Here is a 22,815-nt window from a genome sequence, read left to right on the forward strand (position 1 = left end):
GAATGTGGTCATCAAGTCACCTCCTAACTCTTTCTTTGGACTAAATAGCATCAATGCCTTTACCTTATCCTCGTAAAACTGATATTTCAATTTCTTTAAACACATTTCCTCTTTGTCTACACCTTATTAAAATATTGGCCTACTATAAATACCATGAACTTCTAAACTGTATAACTTGCCTGCTTTCTTTCTTTCTTCTCTTTCAAATTGGTAGCTAAAAACCTTGAAGCTAAATCTACTTTCCACCAATAGAAATGGCATATGTCTTTATAGTTTGCATTATTTGAGTCCCAATTCTAGTCTTTTCGTGTCCCCACACTTGTTTATGGTTTTTTTTTTTTTTTGGCCATCTATTTTTAATTTGCATTATATTTTATTTTATGTGTCATTCTAAGATGCCTACTTATGTTTCTGAGAAAAGGCACAGTATTATATTAACAAATGGGTAAGGAGGTTTGGGAGGAGTGGAGACAGAGAGAGAGATCTAACAATCTTACAATATACAGGATCATCTCCTGGAACATTTTTACCTTAAATTTACCCCAATATTTGGTTGGATACTTTTCCTGCAATAGCTTTATGCTATAGATTGTGCTAAGTTTTTAATTTCTCCATCCTTGCCATCCTTTTCCTTCTACACAGGTGTCTAATCATCAGTCCATTCTAAAAGTAACAATTTGTATTTTTCCCTTTTAAGTTTCATTATGTGTCTGTAGGGGCATTTCCCCCAATTGGTCAAGGTCTTTTTGAAGCAAATTCTGCTTTTGAGAATATTTAATAGCCCCTGTGTAATTCAGCATCATCTGCAAACTTCATGAGATTTTTCCTCAAACATACATCTCAGACAAAGTTGTATACTTAAAGACAATTGGCTTCTTGGTAGTTTGATTAGAACTTCATTGTTTTCTGATTACTGAGAATTTCTAGTGGTACAGCTATTTATTTCAGTCCTGGTTTGCAACATCAAGTAGTGTTTCTGCTAAGCAGAATCACCAGAATGGCAGTGTCACTTATAAGATAATGCACCCAGGCCTGCTGAGAACAACTGAGGACCCCAGAAAGCTTGCAGATGAATACTATGACTGTCATCTCTCACTCTAGGTAGCTCCTGTGTCAAATCTCTTAGCAGTTACTGCGCCTTCTTTTCAAAAACTCTTGTTACAGCCATCATTATTGCTCCTTCTTGTCTATGTCCATCACCCACACCTTGTGCAGCTTAGTTGCCTCAGTTACTTTTATACTGAAATCATTATGCATTAGAATGTCATCTTGTTTAGTACTGTTCTAGTAAGAAAAACATTGAGGCCGGCAGATTCAGTTTTCTATAAGCAAAAGCATTCTTACAATTGGGGCTTATTCCAGCAATGGAACAGACTGTCTCTTGAAGTAGGTAGCTCCTGATTTCCAGAGGTAATTGGAAATCAGCAGAGGTTTGGAAAGCGCCTATTTTCCCTCTAAATTATAACTTCTGTCATCATTAAAACCAATTAATTAAATTTTTAATGAAGATATCTATTATGGGTTTTTTTCTGAATATACATGAATATTGTAAGAGAAAATTAAAACCTCCAATATTACCAAAAATTCCAGGGATCACCAGTGTTAACAACTTCATGTATGTTCTTCCAGATATTTAATTTGACCAAAAATTCCAGGGATCACCAGTGTTAACAATTTCATGTATGTTCTTCCAGATATTTAATTTGACTGTATAAGCATATTTGTTTTATTTTTTTATTTTTATATTTTTATTTTAAGTTCCAAGATATATGTGCAGAATGTGCAAGTTTGTTGCATAGGTATACGCATGTGAGATCAGAGTATATATATGAGTTTTTGCAAGTTGTTTTGTTCATTTAGAAGATTGGATATCTTTCCCTGTAAATTCAAAATATTTTATATTGTAACTTTGTATTAATTCTGTTAATTTACAGAGTATATGCCAAACTCAAAATCGTGGAGAATCAGAAAAAGTTGAGTTACAATGAAAACATACTATGCATAATATTTTTCAAAATTTTATTATGAAAATTTTCAGTCAAAAAAATTGAATGAAGTGCACAATGGATCTCTATAGTCATGCTACCTTGATTCTGTAACTGTTAACAGTCTCTGCTTTATCACATATCAGTCCACCTTAATTTTTGATACCTTTCAAAACAAATTGCTGACATTAGTACAATTCACCCCTAAATGCCATTAAATCATTTTTCAACAAAAATGACTTCCAGCAACAGCATATCTTTAACTTGAGCCCAGTGTTTGCTTATGACTCTTTAATTAGATAAAATTACATACATTAAAACACATATATTTAATTATTTAACCATTTAACAAGCTTTTAATAAATGCATGCACTTACGCAACTGAGGCCACTATCAAGATAGACATCACACCCAAAATGTCTTGCTGCATGGCATTTTGTTTATATTTTCTGTTTTTCATGCTGCCATGAGAAAGTAGACCCAATGCTATCGTGCAGCGTGCTTTTTTTAAATTAAAAACATATTGTGATAATGATTTGTTGCAAATAAATATAGATCTCATTTATCTTTTCTTATAAACAAAAAAATGTTTATGCTTAAAATTCAAATGATACTTTTTTCTCTCAAGTGGTGACATCATGTAAACAATACTGATCTACAGTGCGATTCTGTGGTTTCATTTTACAATATTGTAAGCATCTTTTCATACCATTAGTACATACTGAGCTACTAATCTTTTCAACAGTTATAAAATTGTATCAGTCCATTTTCACATTTCTATAATGATACTACCTGACACTGGGTAATTCATAAACAAAAGAGGTTTAATTAACTCACAGATACACATGGCTGGGGAGGCCTCAGGAAACTTACAATCCTGGCAGAAGCAAAGGGGAAGCAGACACCTTCTTCACAAAGTGTCAAGAGAGGCAGAGAATGGGCAGGCGAAACTGCCGCTTTTAAAACCATAAGATCTCATGAGAACTCGCTCACTATCATGAGATCAGCATGGGGGAACAACTCTCATGATCCAATCACCTCCCACCAGGTCTCCCCCTTAACAAGTGGGGATTAAAATTTGAGATGAGATTTGGGTCGGGACACAAAGCCAAACCGTATCATTCTGCCCCTGGTCCCTCCCAAATCTCGTGTCCTTTTCACATTTAAAAACCAATCATGCCTTCCCAACAGTCCCCTAAAGTCTTAACTCATTCCAGCATTAACCCAAAAGTCTAAGTCCAAAGTCTCATCTGAGACAATGCAAGACCTTTCCACCCATGAGCCAGTAAAATCAAAAGCAAGTTAGTTACTTTCAAGATCCAATGGGGTTACAGGTATTGGATAAATGTGCCCATTCCGAGTGGGAGAAATTAGCTAAAACAAAGGAGCCATAGGCCCCATGCAAGTCTAACATCTGGCAGGGCAGTTATTAAATCTTAAAGCTCCAAAACCTCCTTTGACTCCACGTCTCACATCCAGGGCAAGCTGATGTAAGGGATGGGCACATACGACCTTGGGCAGCTCTGCCCCTGTGGTTCTGCAGGATGCAGTCCCCACAGCTGCTTTCACGGGCTGGTATTGAGTGCCTGCGGCTTTTCCAGGTGCAAGGTGCAAGCTGTCGGTGTATGCACCATTCTGGGATCTGGAGGACAGTGGCCCTCTTCTCACAGCTCCACTAGGCAGTGCCCCAGTGAAGACTCTGTGAGGGCTCCTACCCCACATTTCCCCTCTGCATTGCCCTAGTAGAGGTTCTCCATGAGGGCTATGCCCCTGCAACAGACTACTGCTTGGACATCTAGGCATTTCCATACATCCTCTGAAATTTAGGCAGAGGCTCCCAAACTCTTGTCTTCTGGGAACCTGCAGGCCCATCACCATGTGGGAGCTGCCAAGGCTTGGGGTTTGCACCCTCTGAAGCAACAGTTCAAGCTATACCTTGGCCCCTTTTAGCCACAGCTGGAATTGGACCAGCTGGCATGCAGGTCACCATGTCCTGAGGCTGCACAGAGCAGCAGGGCCCTGGGCTCAGTCCTTAAAACCATTTTTCCCTCCTAGGTCTCTGGGCCTCGGATGGGAGGGGCTGCCATGAAGATCTCTGACATGATCTGAAGATACTTTCCCCATTGTCTTGGGGAAAATTAGCATTCAGGTCCTCATTACTTATGCAAATTTCCACAGCCAGCTTGAATTTCTCCCAAGAAAATGGGTTTTACTTTTCTACCACATGGTCAGGCTGCAAATTTTCCAAACCTTTATATCCTGCTTCCCTTTTAAACATAAGTTTCAAACCACTCTTTGTGAATGCATATAATTGTATCTTTCAGGAAGACATGTCATATCTTGAATGCTTTGCTACTTAGAAATATCTTCTGCCAGATACTGTAACTCATCTCTCTAAAGTTCAAAGTTCCACAGATCTCTAAGATAGGGGCAAAATGCTACCAGTCTCTTTGCTAAAACATAACAAGAGTCACCTTTTCTCCAGTTCCCAACAAGTTCCTCATCTCCATCTGAGACCACCTCAGTCTGGACTTTATTGTCATATTGCTAATAACATTTTGGTCAAAACTATTCAGCAAGTCTCCAAGAATTTCCAAAGTTATCCACATCTTCCTGCCTTCTTCTGAGCCCTCCAAACTGTTTCAACCTCTGCTCATTATCAAGTTCCAAAGTAGCTTCCACATTTTCAGATTATCTTCATAGTAGTACCCCAAACTCCTGATACCAATTTTCTGTATCAGTCTGTTTTCACACTGCTATGAAGATACTACCTGAGACTGTGCAATTCATCAACAGAAGAGGTTTAATTAACTCATAATTCTGTATGGCTGGTGAGACCTCAGGAAACTTATAGTCATGGTGGAAGGTGAAGGGGAAACAGGCACCTTCTTCACAAGGCAACAGGAGAGAGACAGCATGCAGGGGAAACTACCACTTTTAAAACCATCACCTCTCATGAGAACTCCCTCACTATCCTGAAAACAGCATGGGGAAAACCACTCCCCACAATTCAGTCACTTCCCTGAGGTCTCTTCCTTAACATGTGGAGACTACAAATTGAGATGAAATTTGGGTAGGGACAAAGAGACAAACTATATCAAAAATATCCAATAATAGGTATCTAACATAATTGTTTTACGTTTTACTTTTTGGAACTTTTATTTTAAGCTCAGGGGTACATGTGTAGGATGTGCAGGTTTGTTACATAGGTAAAAGTGTGTAACGGGGATTTGTTATACAGATTATTTCATCACCCAGGTATTAAGCCTAGTATCCATTAGCTATTTTTCCTGATCCTCTTCCTCCTCTCACCTTCCACCCTCCAATAAAACCTAGTGTGTGCTGTTCCCTTCTACGTGTCCATGTGTTCTCATAATTTAGTTCCCACTTATAAGTGAGAACATGCAGTATTTGGTTTTCTGTTCTTGCATTCGTTTGCTAAGGAGAATGGCCTCCAGCTCCCCACCCCCGTACCTGCAAAGGAAATAATCTTGTTTTTTTATGGTTGTATAGTATTCCATGATGTACATGTATCACATTTTCTTTATCCAGTCTATAATTGATAGGCATTTAGGTTGAGTCCATGTCTTTTCTATTGTAAATAGTCCTGCAATGAATATATGCATGCATATATCTTTATAATCAAATGATTTATATTCTTTGGGTATATATCCAGTAATCAGATTGCTGGGTCAAATGGTATTTCTAGGTCTTTGAGGAATCACCACACTGCTTTTCACAATGGTTAAACTAATTTACACTCCCATCAACAGTGTAAAAGCATACCTTTTTCTCCACAATATCACCAGCATCTGTTATTTTTTGACTTCCTAATAATAGCCATTCTGACTGGTGTGAGATGGTATCTTTTTGTCATTCTGATTTGCATTTCTGTAATGATTGGTGATTTTGAGCTTTTTTTCATATGATTTTTGGCTACATGTATGTCTTCTTTTGAGACATGTCTATTCATGCCCTTTATCTACTTTTTAATGGGGTTATTTTCATTTTTCTTGTAAATTTAAGCTTCTTATAGATGCTGTATATTAGACCTTTGTCAGATGCATAGTTTGCAAAATTTTTCTCCCATTCTGTAAATTATCTGTTTACTCTGTTGATAGTTTCTTTTGCTGTGCAGAAGCTCTTTAGTTTAATTAGATCTCCTTTGTCAATTTTTGCTTTTATTGCAGTTGCTTTTGGTGTCTTTGTCATGAAATCTTTACCCATGCCTATACAACATAATATTTATAACCGCCCCTCATTGATGAACATTTGAACTTTTCAGTTTTTCAACACTGCAAACAAGTTTACAATAAAAAAACTATATAGATGTTTATCTCCACACTTGTTTTATTGTATCTTTAGGAAAAACACTCAGAAATGGAATAACAGGATTTTAGGCAAAATACACTCCCATACACATTCTGCACACCCAAAAAGAAGTGTATGCGATTTCTACTATCTGATCTGAGTTTGTGTTTTACGGATTTCTACAACTGGCAAGATAAAGTTTATATTATAAGGCTAGGGAATAAAATTAGAGAATCAAGGATGAAAAACAAAAACAAAAACAAAAAAAAACCCTGGGGCTTCTAAGTTAGGAATCCGAGCACAAAGCCCAGGTACAAAAGGAGCTGAGACAATTTTAACATAGTAATAATAGCTAACACCTGAAAACAATTTATCATCAGCCCCATACAGGAACAAAAGGAGGAATAAAGATGTGTAATTATCCAGGTAATTCATAAAGCATAAAAATCTAGAGCAGTAGTTCTCAAACTTGAATTTGTATCAGGATCACCCACAGGGTGTATTAAAAAATCCATTGTTGAGCCATGCTCCAAGAGTCTGATTCAGTGGGTCTTTAACAGGATCTGATAATCTCCATTTCTAATAATTTCTCAGGTGGTGCTGATGCTGCTGGTAAAGGGACCACATTGAGAAGCCCTGATCTAGATGACATAGACTAGAAAGGTAACTCTCTTATGTTTCAGCTGATATTGGTCAAAATATTGTTACAACTTTTCTTTTAGCCCATGTGAACAAATCTCTGTAGATAAAGGTATAGTGAAAACTAATTTCTTCCAACTTTTGTTTGAATCTTCCTTTTTTCTATGTGTTTCTGAAACCAAGCCAATTTTCCTTTAATCTCTGCTCCCTTAATGTTCTATATCTCCCCATCTCCATTACAGGACTGATAATAGAAATTTAAACTTTAATGAAAAACATCTTCAATAACTGAATTTGTCAAGTGACTATATCTGAAAAGTAGGTACGGATCTTTGTCACATATGCCTGCATAGAGCCAGGCTAGAGAAAATGCACAGATTTAATATGTATAGTGGAAATCTGAATTAACTACCTTTCTCTAGATATAATGCATATTAATTCTGTTAATTTACAAGGCTACATGCCAAAGTCAAAATCATGCTGAATCAGAAAAAACAAATTACAAGTATAAACGCTTTTGTATGCACAACCACACTATTCCCCAGGGCTATTTAACTGCTGTTTAACTTTTGAGACATCAAATGTACCAGCCCTAACCTTTCAGCCTTTTAGTAACAAACCACATCCATATGCCACAAAATTTCTTGTAAACAATATATATATGCAAATTATATATATGTATATGTGTATATATATAAAATGCGAGTTTATATGCTGAATTCTGCTATTTCTTATTTTGTCACTACTAATATTTTAAATAAACATCACTTACAAGTTTAGAAGAGCAGCCAAAATTATGTCAGACCGTGCAACTCAAAAGACATAGTTTCCAACATTTACTGGACACCAGTATGTACTATTTCCTAGGTGCTAGGAGTACAAATAGTAATGAGACAAGGGTTCCTGCCTTTGAGGAATTTACAGTCTAGTGAGGGAAACAGATATAAAAAATAACTACAAGCCTATGAGAGAAGAGCTATCATAGAAGCATGAAGAAAATGCTGTGGGAATTACAAAGAAATGAACCAGTGGTTTTCTTGGTAGGAATCAGGAAAGGTCTTCATAAAAATTGTGACATGTTAAATGGGTCTTAAAGAAATTGCCTTATCAAAAAGATAGGAAAGACCATTTTAGGCAAAGGGACTTGTGCACATGCAGAAGTTTGGAGTTATCAAAGAGCTTAGTGTGTTTAGGGGAGTGGAAGGAATTTGGTGGCTGGGTTCTAGGTGAGAGAGACAGAAGCAATGGAAGATGAAGCAAGCAATGTGAGTATGGATTATGTTATGAAGGACTTTGAAATCCATGCTAAAGAGTTGGGGCAATACAGTGAGTTGTGAAACTTGGAAAGAGACAGATGGTATTTATCTGTTAGAGCTAAAACACTTTATTCCACCTGTGTAAGTGCTTCATTCATTTATTCATTAATTCAACAAACATATAGTGTGAACCTACTCTGTGAAAAGCATTATACCAAATCAGCTTGAGAAATGAATCAAATACAACCAAGCAACATGCTCCTTAACTTGTGTCCTATTTAATTACTCTTATATGAAAACAGTTTGAGCAAGGACAGGGAGAGTGCTTTGGGCTGAATTATGTCCTCTTACCAAATTAACATATTGAAGTACAAAACCCTAGTGTTACTGTATTTGTAGGCAGTGCTTGTGTAAAGAAAGTAAGATAAAATGAGGTCATAAGGGTGGGATCCTAATTTGATAGGATTGGTGACCTTATAAGAAAAAGAAAAAAAATCTCCCTGTCTCAATATATGCATGTGTATAGAAGAAAGGCCATGTGGGCACACATCAAGCAAGCTGCCTGTAAGTCAGGAAGAGAGCCCTCACCAGAGTCTGATCAAAGTGGAACCTTGACCTCAGACTTCTAGCCTCCAGAAAAAAATTATGTTGTTTAAACTACCTAGTCTATGGTATGTGGCTATGGCAGCCTGAGCAGCCTAAGACAGAGAGGGAGTGTATTGCTAAGTAGATTTTGCCGAAGAGTAAAACAGGACTTCTCTAGGCCAAATGGCCACCAAGTGTAAGTATCAATTCTTCAGGATCCCTTAGCTTGAAGCTATCCAATGATCAAGGACTCACTACATAATGAAGCAGCCCATTCTATAATGGATAACTTTGGTGGTTAGAAAAGTCTTATACTAACGTGTGTAAGACTTATTCAATGTATGTACATGTAAAGGCATGTATAAGACTTTTATAACTTTTATAATCACCAAAGTCTGCAAGATGTCTGCCTCTAATTGCCATTGGTCTTTTATTTTGCTTTGCAAAGTCACCCAGCACAGATTGGTAACTACTAGCTCTAAAAAATAGCAAGTGTTTCTTTAAAAAGCTGAGACCTTTTCCAATAACGTTACATTTCTAAATTGACCTGAGGTTGAAGATTTGTGCTTCTCCTAGGAGCCATCTTTGGAAAATGTAAACTGAATGAGAAGCCCAGAGAATTTACATTAAGTCACTCACCTGGTGTCTGCCAATGTGGGTCCCTACAACAGCTGCTGCTCCACCTTGGGTATGTCCTATCTGATTATAACTTATAAATTGTGGCTCCCTATCTGCTGAAGTTCCTCCAGCTCTGTAAGAATTCTCAGTGTTGACACAACATGCTGTAGCATGAATGCATTTTATTATTACAACAAAGTCCTTTCTTTGCACATAAAATACTGGGTGCTTATTTGGATTATAAAGGATGATCCAATGGAAATACTGTGAGTTACTGGTCAAAAAATCTGGCCTTTCTATTTATATTCAATTAGAAATCACTACATGACTTGGGGGAAACATCCTAACACCTTGGTGCCTCCATTTCTTCATCTCTAATATGAGAATATTATTTGCTTTTCAATTATAAATACGTGGTGAAAATAGAATGAAAAAGTCTTAAGAAATAGTCTACACAGTTCTAAAACCTCTTTAGGAACTTCTATTTGTGGGGGGATATAGTAGACATTCTTTCCTCTATCCCTTCCACAAGTCCAACTTTATATATGAACATTATATGTAATACAAACAAAAGAGAGGAGAGGGCAGACTGACTTAAAACCTCAGGATCCAAAAGACAACATGGTGATGAGTTCCTTAGGTTTTCTTTTTGCTTCACGCTGAAAGAACCAGAAACCCCAACATGCCAATGTACCCAGACAAAAAGAAAACCCAGCAATATCTTGCTTCCTCTATCCAAAGGACCAGAAAAGGGGCAGCTTAGCCAGATGAAATACTTTTAGACTAATAAACAATATATTCCAGCCAAACACCATAGAAAACACTGTGGACACACACACACATGCACCCACACCCCCCAGCAAAGGCTATGCTAGCCAGAGTATAATAAGTTGCCCCAAACTGCCTGCTGGGGTGCTATCAGAGAAGGCCAGCTACAGAGAAATACTGAAATACTGAGCAGAGACTTCATCCCTGCTGGGAAGTAGTATGATTCTCACTACTGACTCTTGCCACCTCAGTATCAGTGGAGACTATGTGGGGAACGTGGACTTCTACTTGGCATCTGGCAATAATAAGGCACCACTCCCTCCCTGCATTGGGATCGCGTCAGAAATGTCCTAGAGGAGTGTCAAGAATTTCTCCACCACAGAGTGGTAGTGAGAGCACAACGTTGTGGTGTCTGTGGAGGCCATATTGGGAGCAGTAGTGAGGAGGACCTAACCTTCCCATCCAGGGAGGTATCACCATAGGCCTAGTGGGGAACAGGATCTCCCACCCTCACTCAGCAGTCATGAAGAACGGCGCCCCCTACCCACCTTAGGTATTAGTGGAAGCTGAGTAGGGAAATTGGATTTCTACTTCCACCTGGAATTAATGAGGTAGCACTCTTGTTTTCTCTGCTGGAGCAGTATTAGAAGAGTCCAGCCAAAGCAGGTTTAAATAGGAACCAGAGTCTCATAACGTAATATCCCAAATCCGGATTTCAATCAAAAATCACTGACAACAAGAATCAAGAAGATATCTAACTGAATAGAAAAAAACAATGAATGGATGTCAACAGTGTGATAAGAGAGATATTAGAATAATGTAACAAGGTATTCATAAAAATATGCATCAAAACGTATTTATGGACATGCTTGAAACAAATGACAAAATAGCCTCAACACATTAAAAAAAAGATGTCAGCAAATAAACAGAAGATTTTTTTAAAAAAAGACAAATGGAATTCATTGAAGTTATAGAGTATAAGAGCAACACATAAAATTAGTCGTATTTTCATACACTAAAAATGAACAATCTGAAAAGAAAATTAATAAAATAATTCAACTTACAATAGCATCAAAATAATAAAATGCATAGAAATAAATTTAACCAAGAAGATAGAAGGTTTGTACATAAAAATTACAATATATTGCTGAAGGAAATTAAGGATAACCTAAATAAATAAGTCACCCTGTGCTCACAGATTAGAAGATTTAATATTGTTAAGACAGTAATACTCCCCAAAGAAACCTACAAATTTAATGCAATACCTATAAATATCTCAACAACGTTTTTTATAGAAATGGAAAGGCTGACACCAAATTCATAATGGTATTTCCAGGGACTCAAATAACCAAACAACTTTGAGAAAAAGAAAATTGGAAAACTCATACTTTCCAATTTCAAAACTCATTACAAGCTATAGTAATCAAAACAATGTATTACTGGCATAAATATAGACATATATATTAATAGAATAGAGTGTATAGAAATAAACCCTCAAATTTATGGTTGATTGATCTTCAATAAGGGTGACAAGATCATTCAATGAAGAAAGAATTGTCTCTTCAACAAATTATGTTGAGACAAATTGATAGCCATATGCAAAAGGATGAAAATAAACTCTTAACCTCACACTATATACAAAAATTTATTCATCATAGAAAAAAGATCTGAATATAAGAGCTAAAAACACAAAACCATTAGAAGAAATCACAGGGGTAAATCTTGGGCCATGGATCTGGCAATGGTTTCTTAGGAATGGCACTAAAAGCACAAGCAATTTAAAACACAGATAACTTAGACTTCATCAGCCAAACATTTGCATATCAAATGATAAAACCAAGAGAATAAAAAGATAGCCCATACAATGGAAGAAAATATTTACAAATCATGTATTTGATAAGGATCTAGTATCCAGACTATATAAAAGACACTTACAACTCAACAACAGAATGACAAACAATCCAATATAAACATGTCAACGGACTTGAATAGACATTTCTCCAAAGAAGTTTACAAATAGCCCACAAGCACACGAGAGGCTTCTGAGAATCATTGGTTATTAAAGAAAAGCAAAAAAAAAGCACAGTGAGACACCACCTTACCCACACTAAGATGACAATAATAATAATAACATCAACAATAAAAAGAAGAAGAGGAAGAGAAGAAGGAGGGAGGGGAGGAGGAGGAGAAGACTAACAAGTGTTTGTGACTATGCAGGACGTTGAACCCCTCATACATTGCTGGTAAAAATGTGAAAAGGTGCAGCTAGTATGAAAAACCATTTGGTGATTTCTCAAAAAGTTAAACATAAAAATACTATATGACCCAGCAGTTCCACTCCTAGATATATACTCAAAAGAACTAAAAACAAATGTTCAAACATTTGTAAACAAACTTATACAGTACCATTATGCACAATAACCAAAAGGTGTAAACAACACACATGCTCATAAAGTGAAGAATGAATTAAAACAATGTCCATATCCATATAATGGCCTATTACTCAGCTATTAAGAAACTGAAGTACTGAGAGAGTGTAGCAAGATGGCACAATAGGAGGCTCCACTAATTGCGACCTCCCCCATAAGTACACTAATTTAACAACTGTCTACCCAAAAAAAGCACCTTCATACGAATCAAAAATCAGGTGAGCATTTACAGTACCTGCTTTTAAGTTCATATTGCTAAAAGAGGCACTGAAGAGGTAGGAAAACAGTCTTATATTGCCAATGTCACCCCTACCCCATTCTCCAGCAGTTGCAGCATGATGCAGAGAGTGTTACTGTGTGCTGGGTAGATGTAGAGAACAGCAATTGTGAGACACTGAACTCAGTGCTCCTCTATTATAGCCAAAAGTAAAATTAGACCAAACTCAGCTGACACCCAGCCACAAGGGAGCATTTACAATAGCCATAGCCGGAGGGGAATGGCCGAGCCCAGCAGTTGGAACTTGAGTTCTTACAAGCCTGGCCACCATGTGGTAAAGTGCTCTGGGGCCCAAAATAAACTTGAAAGGCAGTGTAGAGCACAGGGAATGAAGTTTTTAGGTGAATCCTAGGGCAGAACTGGGCCCAGAGACAGTGGACTAGAAAGTATGAGGCTTACTGAGACACCAGCTGAGATAGCTGAGGGAGTGTAGGCAACACCCTTCATATCACACCGGGCTTCACAGCTCATGGCTTCAAAAGAGACCTCTTCCATCTGTTTGAAGAGAGAAAAGGAAAAAGTGGGGAGAACTTTGTGTTGCATCTTGTATACCAGCTCAACCACAACAGGACAGGGCATGGATTAGAGTTGTGAAGCCTCTTTCTTGGCCCTAGCTCCTGGTCGACCTTTCTAGACACACTCTTGGACAGAAGGGAGCCCAGTGCCTTGGAGGAAAAGACCAAGTCCTGGCAGGATTCATCACCTGTTACTTAAAGAGCCCTTGGACCCCAAATAACCATCAGTGATACCCAGGTACTATGACAAGGGCCTTGGGCCAGATGCTATGTCAAGGACTGTGTCTTGTAGTTTGAGACTCAGATATACTGCTTCAAGATGAGACTCAGCACATTCCCAGCTGTGGTAGCTATGGGGCAAGAGTCCTGCTTGAGAAAAGTGAAAGGAAATGTAAAAGGGACTTTGTCTTGCGCCTTAGATGCCAGTTCGGCTGCAGGGGGATGGAGAACCCAGTGGGCTCTTGGATTCTCTAATTCCGGGACTTGACTCTTCGATCGTATTTCTGAACCTGCCCTGAGCAAGAGGGGAGCCAACCACCCTAAAGAGTAAAGTCTTAGGCCTGGCACTATTTGCCACAGCTGACTGAGGAGCCTTGGGCCTTAAAGAAACATCAGCAGTAGTCTGGTAGTACTTCTCGTGGGCCTGTGGGGGCAGTGCCCACGGGGAGAGGCTCCTCTGCTTTTGCAAAGGTGAGGAAAGAGTGGAGAGGACTGTGTCTCATGGTTTGAGTGCCAGCTCAGCTGCAGTACAATAGAACACTCAGTAGACTTCTATGGTATTTGACTCTAGTCCCTGACTCTCAGATGGCACCTCTGGACTCACCCAGAGTTTGGGGGAACTCACCACCCTGAAAGGAAGGACATACACTTGAGTGGCTTTGCCACCTGCTGATTGTAGAGCCTTAAAGCCTTGAGTGAACATAGGCAGGAACATAGGCAGTGGTTACAGCAACTCTTGGGTGAGACCAGTGCTGTGCTGGCTTCAGGTCTGACTCAGTGCAGTCCTAGTGGTGGTGGCCACAGGGATGCTTACATCACTCTACCACCAGGTGACTCAGAACAGTCACCTGGTGGTGAAGTGACTCAGAATAGAGGTGACTCAGAATAGAGAGAGAGACTTTTGTTTATTTGGGAGAAAGTAGAGAAAGAAAAAAAAGAGTCATTGCCTGGTAATCCAGATAATTCTCCTGGATATTGCCGAAGATCATTGAGATGTTACCTCTATACGTCTGCAAGAACCACAGCATTACTGGGGTTGGGGTGTACCCTAAAGCAGATACAGCTTAGATCACATTACCCAAGTCCTTTTGAATATCTTGAAAGTCTTCTAAGAAGGATGAATACAAACAAGCACAGATTGAGAAGAATACAATAAATAAATAACTATTCAATGCCCAGACACAGACAAACATTTTAAAGTATCACAACCATCCAGGAAAACATGAACTCACTAAATTAACTAAAAGAGCCAGCAGGGACCAGTCCTGGAGAAACACAGATATGTGAACTTTCAGACAGAATTTTAAACGTGTGTGTTGAGGAAACTCAAAGAAATTCAAGAAAACACAGAGAAGGAATTCAGAATTCTAGCATACAAATTTAACAAAAAGATTGAAATAATTTTTAAAATTATTTAAAATTTTTAAAATTTTAAAAATCGAGCAGATATTCTGGAACAGAAATATGCAACTGGTATACTGAAAAATAAATCAGAGTCTTTTAATAGAAGAATTGATCAAGCAGAAAAAAATTATTAGTGAGCTTTAAGACAGGCTATTTGACAGTACACAGTCATAGGAGATGAAAGAATAAAGAATAAAATACAATGAAGCATACTTATAGAATCAAAAAAATAGCCCCAGAAAAGCAAATCTAAGAGTTACTGGCCTTATAAAGGAGGTAGACAAAGAGATGTGGGTAGAAAGTTTATTCAAAGGGATAATAACAGAGAACTTCCCAAACCTAGAGAGATATATCAATATCCAAATAAAGGAAGGTTATAGAACACCAAGCAGATTTAATCCAAAGAAAATGTGTTATTCTGTTCTCATGTTGCTATGAAGAAATACCCATAATTGGGTAAGTTATAAAGAAAAGAGGTTTAGTGGGTTTCAGCAGCTAGGGCGGCGGGAGGAGTGGCAGCGGCCAGGCAGCCCAGTTTCGGGAAGGCTCTCAGCCCGCCTCCACCCGCAGGCACCCACCTGGCACGCGCCTTCCCCGCCCCCAGGATGCCCAAGAGGAAGGTCAGCTCCCCCGAAGGGGCCGCCGAGGAAGAGCCGAAGAGGATGATCGGCGCGGTTGTCAGCTAAACCTCCTGCAAAAGTGGAAGCGAAGCTGAAAAAGGCAGCAGCGAAGGATAAATCTTCAGACAAAAATGTACAAACAAAAGGGAAAAGGGAGCAAAGGGAAAACAGGTCGAAGTGGCTAACCAAGAAACTAAAGAAGATTTACCTGCAGAAAAAAACGGGGAAACGAAAACTGAGGAGAGTCCAGCCTCTGATGAAGCAGGAGAAAAAGAAGCCAAGTCTAATTAATACCATATACCATGTCTTACCAGTGGTCCCTGTCTCCCTTCTTGTACAATCCAGAGGAATATTTTTATCAACTATTTTGTAAATGCAAGTTTTTTAGTAACTCTACAAACATTTTTAAGAAGGAGGGAATCCTACCTCATCCCATTTTTTAAGTGTAAATGCTTTTTTTAAGAGGTAAAATCATTTGCTGGTTGTTTATTTTTTGGTACAACCAGAAAATAGTGTGGGATATTGAATTATGGGAGACTTTGACTGTCTCGGGTGTCAGCTTAACATTCCATAGATGGGGGGTTAGTTTTTATATACTATAATAGAAAGCATATTGAATGGCAATATGGAGTCAGTCCTGCATTTAATGTCTTGAACATTTTAAATTACTTCTATTCGCATGTTGTTTTTTAGTAGAATTGTTTCCTAAAGAAAACCACTCCTTGATCACGGCACTCCCTGTCAGAATTGTGTGCACTCTGTAACATCTTTGGTTGTGGTAGTCCTGTTTTCCTAATAACTTTGTTACTGTGCTGTGAAAGATTACAAATTTGAATATGTAGTGTACCAGCTATTCAGTTGTGAACTGGTGGGCCATATGTAACAGCTGACCAACATGTGAAGATACTGGTACTTGATATCCTCTTAAGGAAAATTTGCTTCCAAATTTTAAGCTAGAAAGTCACTGGAATAACTTTAAAAAAGAATTACAATACATGGCTTTTTAGAATTTGGTTATGTATGTTAAGAATTTTGTACAAATTGAAATGTCTGTCCTGATCCTCAACCAATAAAATCTCAGTTATGAAAAAAAAAGAAAAGAGATTTAATCAGCTCACAGTTTCACATCACTGGGGAAATCTCAGGAAACTTACAATGATGGCAGAAGGCACCTCTTCACAGGGCAGCAGGGGAGAGAATGAGTGCCAAGAAAAGCCATCATATTGGGAGGGGCCAAGATGGCCGAATAGCAACAGCTCTGGTCTGCAGCTCCCAATGAGATCAACGGAAGAGGGTGATTTCTGCATTTCCAACTAAGGTACCCAGTTTATCTCATTTGGACTGGTTATGCAGTGGGTCCAACCCACAGAGGGCAAGCAGAAGCAGGGTGGGGTGTTGCTTCACTCGGGAAGTATAAGAAGCTGGGGGACCTCCCTCCCCCAGCCAAGGGAAGCCCTGAGGGACTGTGCTACCCAGCTGGGTTACTAGGTGTTTCCCACAGTTTTTGCAATCTACAGATCTGAAGATTTCCTCGTGTGCCTACACCACCAGGGTCCTGGGTTTCAAGCACAGAACTGGGCAGCTGTTTGGGCAGACACCAAGCTAGCTGCAGGAGTTTTTTTCATACCCCAGTGGTGCCTGGAACTCCAGTGAGACAGAACCGTTCACTCTCCTGAAAAGGTGGCTGAAGCCAGGGAACCAAGTGGTATAGCTCAGTGGATCCCATCCCCACAGATCCCATCCCCAGCAAGCTAAGATCCACTGGCTTGAAATTCTTGCTGCCAGCACAGCAGTCTGAATTCAACCTGGGACACTGGAGCTTGGTGAGGTGAGGGGTGTCCACCATTACTGAGGCTTGAGTAGGTGGTTTTCCCCTGACAGTGCTAAGGAGGCTGGGAGGTGTGGACTGGGCAAATTCACCACAGCACAGCAAAGCAGCTGTGGCCAGACTGCTTCTCTGGATTTCTCCTCACTAAGCAGGGCATCTCTGAAGGAAAAGTAACAGCCCCAGTCAGGGGGCTCACAGACTAAACCCCCATCTCCCTGAAACAGAGCACCTGGGGGCAGGTGTAGCTGTGGGAGCAGCTTTAGTGCATTTTACTGTTTCTGCGTGCCGGCTCTGAAGAGAGAAGCTGATCCTGTCCAGAGGGATTCTCCCAGCACAGTGCTCAAGGTCTGTTAAGGGCAGACTGACTCCTCAAGTGCATCCCTGACCCCCGTGCCTTATACTTCATACAGGAGAGCTCTAGCTAGCATCAGGCTGGTGCCCCTCTGGGATGAAGCTTCCAGAGGAAGGAGCAGGCGACAATCTTTGCTGTTCTACAGCCTCCACTGGTGACACCCAGGTGAACAGGGTTTGAAGTGGCCTTCCAGCAAACTGCAGCAGACCTGCAGAAGAGGGGCCTGACTGTTAAAAGAAAAACTAACAAACAGAAAGCAAAAACATCAACATCAACATAAATGACTTCCACACAAAACCCCCATCCAAAGGTCATCTGCCTCAAAGATCAAAGGTATGTAAATCCGCAAAGATGAGGAAAAACCAGTGCAAAAATGCTGAAAATTCCAAAAACCAGAATACTTCTTTTCCTCCAAATGATTGCAACTTCTCTCCAGCAAAGGCACAAAACTAGATGGAGAATGAGATTGATGAATTGACAGAAGTAGGCTTCAGAAGGTGGGTAATAAGCTCCTCTGACCTTAAGAAGCATGTTCTAACCCAATGCAAGGAAGCTAAGAACCTTGATAAAAGGTTACAGGAACTGCTAACTAGAATAACCAGCTTAGAGAGGAACATAAATGAACTGATGGAGCTGAAAAACAAAGCATGAGAACTTCGTGAAGCATACACAAGTATTAACAACTGAATTCATCAAGCAGAAGAAAGGATATCAGAGATTGAAGATCAACTTACTGAAATAAGACAAGATTAGAGAAAAAAGAATGTAAAAGAATGAACAAAGCCACAAGAAATATGGAACTATATGAAAAGACCAAACATATGATTGATTGGTGTACCTGAAAGTGACAGGGAGAATGGAACCAAGTTGGAAAACACACTTCAGTATATTACCCAGGATAACTTCCTCAACCTAGCAAGTCAGGTCAACATTCAAATTCGGGAAGTACAGAGAACACCACTAAAATCCTCCTAGATAAGAGCAACCTCAAGACACGTAATTGTCAGATTCTTCAAGGTTGAAATGAAGGAAAAAAACTTCAGGGCAGCCATACAGAAAGGTCCAGTTACCTACAAAGGGAGGAAGCCCATCAGACCAATAGCGGATTTCTCTGCAGAAACCCTACAAGCCAGAATAGAATGGAGGCCAATATACAGCATTCTTAAAGGAAAAAATTTTCAACCCAGAATTTCATATCCAGCCAAACTAAGCTTCATAAGCAAAGGAGAAATAAAATCCTTTACAGACAAGCAAATGCTGATGAATTTTGTCACCAACAGGCCTGCCTTACAAGAACTCCTGAAGGAAGCACTAAATATGGAAAGGAAAAACCAGTACTAGCCACAGCAAAAACACACCAAAATATAAAGACCAATGACACTATGAAGAAACTGCATCAACTATGTGCAAAATAACCAGCTAGCATCATGATGACAGGATCAAATTGACACATAACAATATTAACCTTAAATGTAAATTGGCTAAATGTCCCAATTAGAAGACAGACACTAGCAAATTGAGTAAAGAGTCAAGAACCATCTGTGTGCTATATTCGGGGCCCCATCTCATGTGCAAAGACACACATAGGATAAAGACAAATGGATGGAGGAGTATTTACCACACAATTGGAAAGCAAAAATGGCAGGGATTGCAATCCTAGTCTCTGACAAAACAGGCTTTAAACCCAAAAAAATAAAAAAAGACAAAGAAAGTCATACATCATTGTAAAAGGATCAATGCAACAAGAAGAGCTAACTATCCTAAATATATATACACTCAATACGGGAGCACCCAGATTCATGAAACAAGTTCTTAGAGATGCACAAAGAGACATAGACTCCCACACAATAATAGTGGGAGATTTTAACACCCCACTGTCAATAATAGAAGATCAACAAGACAGAAATTTAACAAGGATATTCAGGACTTGAACGCAGCCCTGGACAAAACAGACCTAATAGACATCTACAGAACTCTCCAGCCCAAATCAACAAAATATACATTCTTCTCAGGATCACATAGCACATATTCTAATATTGACCACATAATTAGAAGGAAAACACTCATTAGCAAATACGGAGAAAAAAAAAAAAAACCCCCACACACACAGAAATCAAAACAAACAGTCTCGCAGACCACAGTGCAATCTAAATAGAACTCAGGATTAAGAAACTCACTCAACACCACACAACTACATGGAAATTGAACAATCTGCTCCTGAAACACTTCAGGGTAGATAACGAAATTAAAGTAGAAATAAATAAGTTCTTTGAAACCAATGAGAACAAAGACATAATGTACCAGAATCTCTGGGACATAGCTAAAGCAGTGTTTAGAGGGAAATTTATAGCACTAAATGCCCACATCAGAAAGAGGGAAAGATCTGAAAAGAACACCCAAACATCACAATTAAAAGAACTGGAGAAACAAGAACAAACAAACTCAAAAGAAGACAAGAAATAACCAAAACCACAGCAGAACTGAAGGACATTGAGACACAAAAAACCCTTCAAAACATCAATGAATCCAGAAGCTGGTTTCTTAAAAAGATGAAAAAAATAGACCACTAGCTAAACTAATAAAGAAGAAAAGAGAGAAGAATCAAATAGACACAATAAAAAATGATAAATGGGATATCACCACTGATCTTACAGAAATACAAACTATCATCAGAGAATACTTAAACACCTCTATGCAAATAAGCTAGAAAATCTAGAAGAAATGGACAAATTCCTGGACACACACACCCTCCCAAGACTAAACCAAGAAGAAGCCAAACCTTAAATCGACCAATAACAAGTTCTGAAATTAAGGCAGTAATTCATAGTCTGTCAACCAAAAAAAAAAGTCCAGGACCAGACAGATTCACAGCTGAATTCTACCAGAGGTTCAAAGAGGAGCTGGTACCATTCCTTCTGAAACTCCTCCAAACAATTGAAAAGGAGAGACTCCTCCCTAACTCATTTAGGAGGCCAGCATCATCCTGATACCAAAACCTGGCAGAGAAACAACAAAAAAGGAAAATTTCAAGCCAATATCCCTGATGAACATCAATATGAAAATCCTGAATAAAATACTGGTAAATTGAATGCAGCAACACATCAAAAAGCTTATCCACCATGATCAAGTTGCCTTTATCCCTGGGATGCAAGGCTGGTTCAATAAACATAATCCATCATAGAAACAGAACCAGTGACCAAAAACACATGATCCTCTCAACAGATGCAGAAAAGGCCTTCGATAAAATTCAACATTGTTTAATTAAAAAACTCTCAATAAGCTAGGTATTGACGGAACATATCTCAAAATAATAAGAGCTATTTATGACAAACCCATAAGCCAATATCATACTGAATGGGCAAAAGTTGAAAGCATTCCCTTTGAAAACTGGCACAAGACAAGGTTGCCCTCTGTTACCACTCCTATTCAACATAGTATTGGAAGTTCTGGTCAGGGCAATCAGGCCAGAGAAAGAAATAAAGAGTATTCAAATAGAAAGAGAGGAAGTCAAATTGTCCCTGTTGGCAGATGACATGATTTTATATTTAGAAAACCCTGTCGTCTCAGCCCCCAAACTCCTTAAGCTAATAAGCAACTTCAACAAACTTTCAGGACACAAAATCAATGTGCAAAAATAACAAGCAATTATAAATACAAACAATAGACAAGCAGAGAGCCAAATCATGAGTGAACTCCCATTCACAATTGTTACAAAGAGAATAAAATACCTGAAAATACAACTTACAAGGGAGGTGAAAACCCTCTTCAAGGGGAAATATAAGCCACTGCTCAAGGAAATAAGAGAGGACACAAACAAATGGAAAAAAATTCCATGCTCATGGGTAGGAGGAATCAGTATTGTGAAAGTGGCCACACTGCCCAAAGTAATTTATAGATTCAATGTTGTTCTCATTAAACTACCATTGACTTTCTTCACAGAATTAGAAAAAACTACTTTAAATTTCATGTGGAACCAACAAAGAGAAAAAAGAGCTCCTATAGCCAAGACAATCCTAAACAAAAAGAACGAAGCTGAAAACATCACACTATCTGACTTGAAGCTATACTACAAGGCTACAGTAACGAAAACAGCATGGTACTGGTACCAAAACATATATATAGACCAATGAAACAGAAGACAGACCTCAGAAGTAACACCACACATCTATAACCATCTGGTCTTCAACAAACCTGACAAAAACAAGCAATTGGGAAAGGATTCCTTATTTAATAAATGGTGCTGGGAAAACTGGCTAGCCATATGCAGAAAATGGAAACTGGACTCCTTCCTTAAACTTATACAAAAATTAACTCGAGATGGATTAAGGACTTAGATATAAAACCCCAAACCAAAAAAATAAAACCACTAGAAGAAAACCTAGGCAATACCATTTAGGACATAGGCATGGGCAAACACTTAATGACTAAAACACCAAAAAAAATTGCAACAAAAGGCAAAATTGACAAATGGGATCTAAGTAAACTAAAGAGCTTCCACACTGCAAAAGAAACTGTCATCAAAGTGAACAGGCAACCTACAGAATGGGAGAAAAATTTTGCAAAACAGAGGAGGAACGAATACTTCCAGACTCATACTACAAGGCTAGTATTACCCTGATAAAGGAAAAAGCAAAAACAAAAACAAAAACAAAAACAAAAAAACAAAAAAACAAAGACACGTCAAAAAAAGAAAAACTACAGGCCAATATCTCCAATCAATATTGATGCAAATAAAAAAATCATTTATCATGACCAAGAAGTGCAATTTATTCCTGGGATACAAGGATGGTTCAAAATATACAAATCAATGTGATACATCATACCAACAGAATGAAGGACAAAAAGCATATAATCATTTCATTTGATACTGAAAAAGAATTTGATAAAATTTAACATCGTTTCATGATAAAAAGTATCAAATGACTGGGTACACAAGGAATGTACTTCAACTTATTAAAGTCACATATGACAGATCCACAGCAAGTATCATACTGAACGGATAAAATCTG

General features: G+C 38.6%; 1 pseudogene; it reads left to right on the forward strand.

Annotated features, from left to right (window-relative positions):
• Positions 1 to 15,611: 15,611 nt before the first annotated feature.
• On the forward strand, positions 15,612 to 16,199 carry LOC119620890 (non-histone chromosomal protein HMG-14 pseudogene; annotated as a pseudogene).
• The last annotated feature ends 6,616 nt before the right edge of the window (positions 16,200 to 22,815 follow it).

The sequence above is a fragment of the Chlorocebus sabaeus genome, chromosome X (assembly GCF_047675955.1).
Source record: "Chlorocebus sabaeus isolate Y175 chromosome X, mChlSab1.0.hap1, whole genome shotgun sequence".
In the NCBI taxonomy this organism is placed as follows: Eukaryota; Metazoa; Chordata; class Mammalia; order Primates; family Cercopithecidae; genus Chlorocebus; species Chlorocebus sabaeus.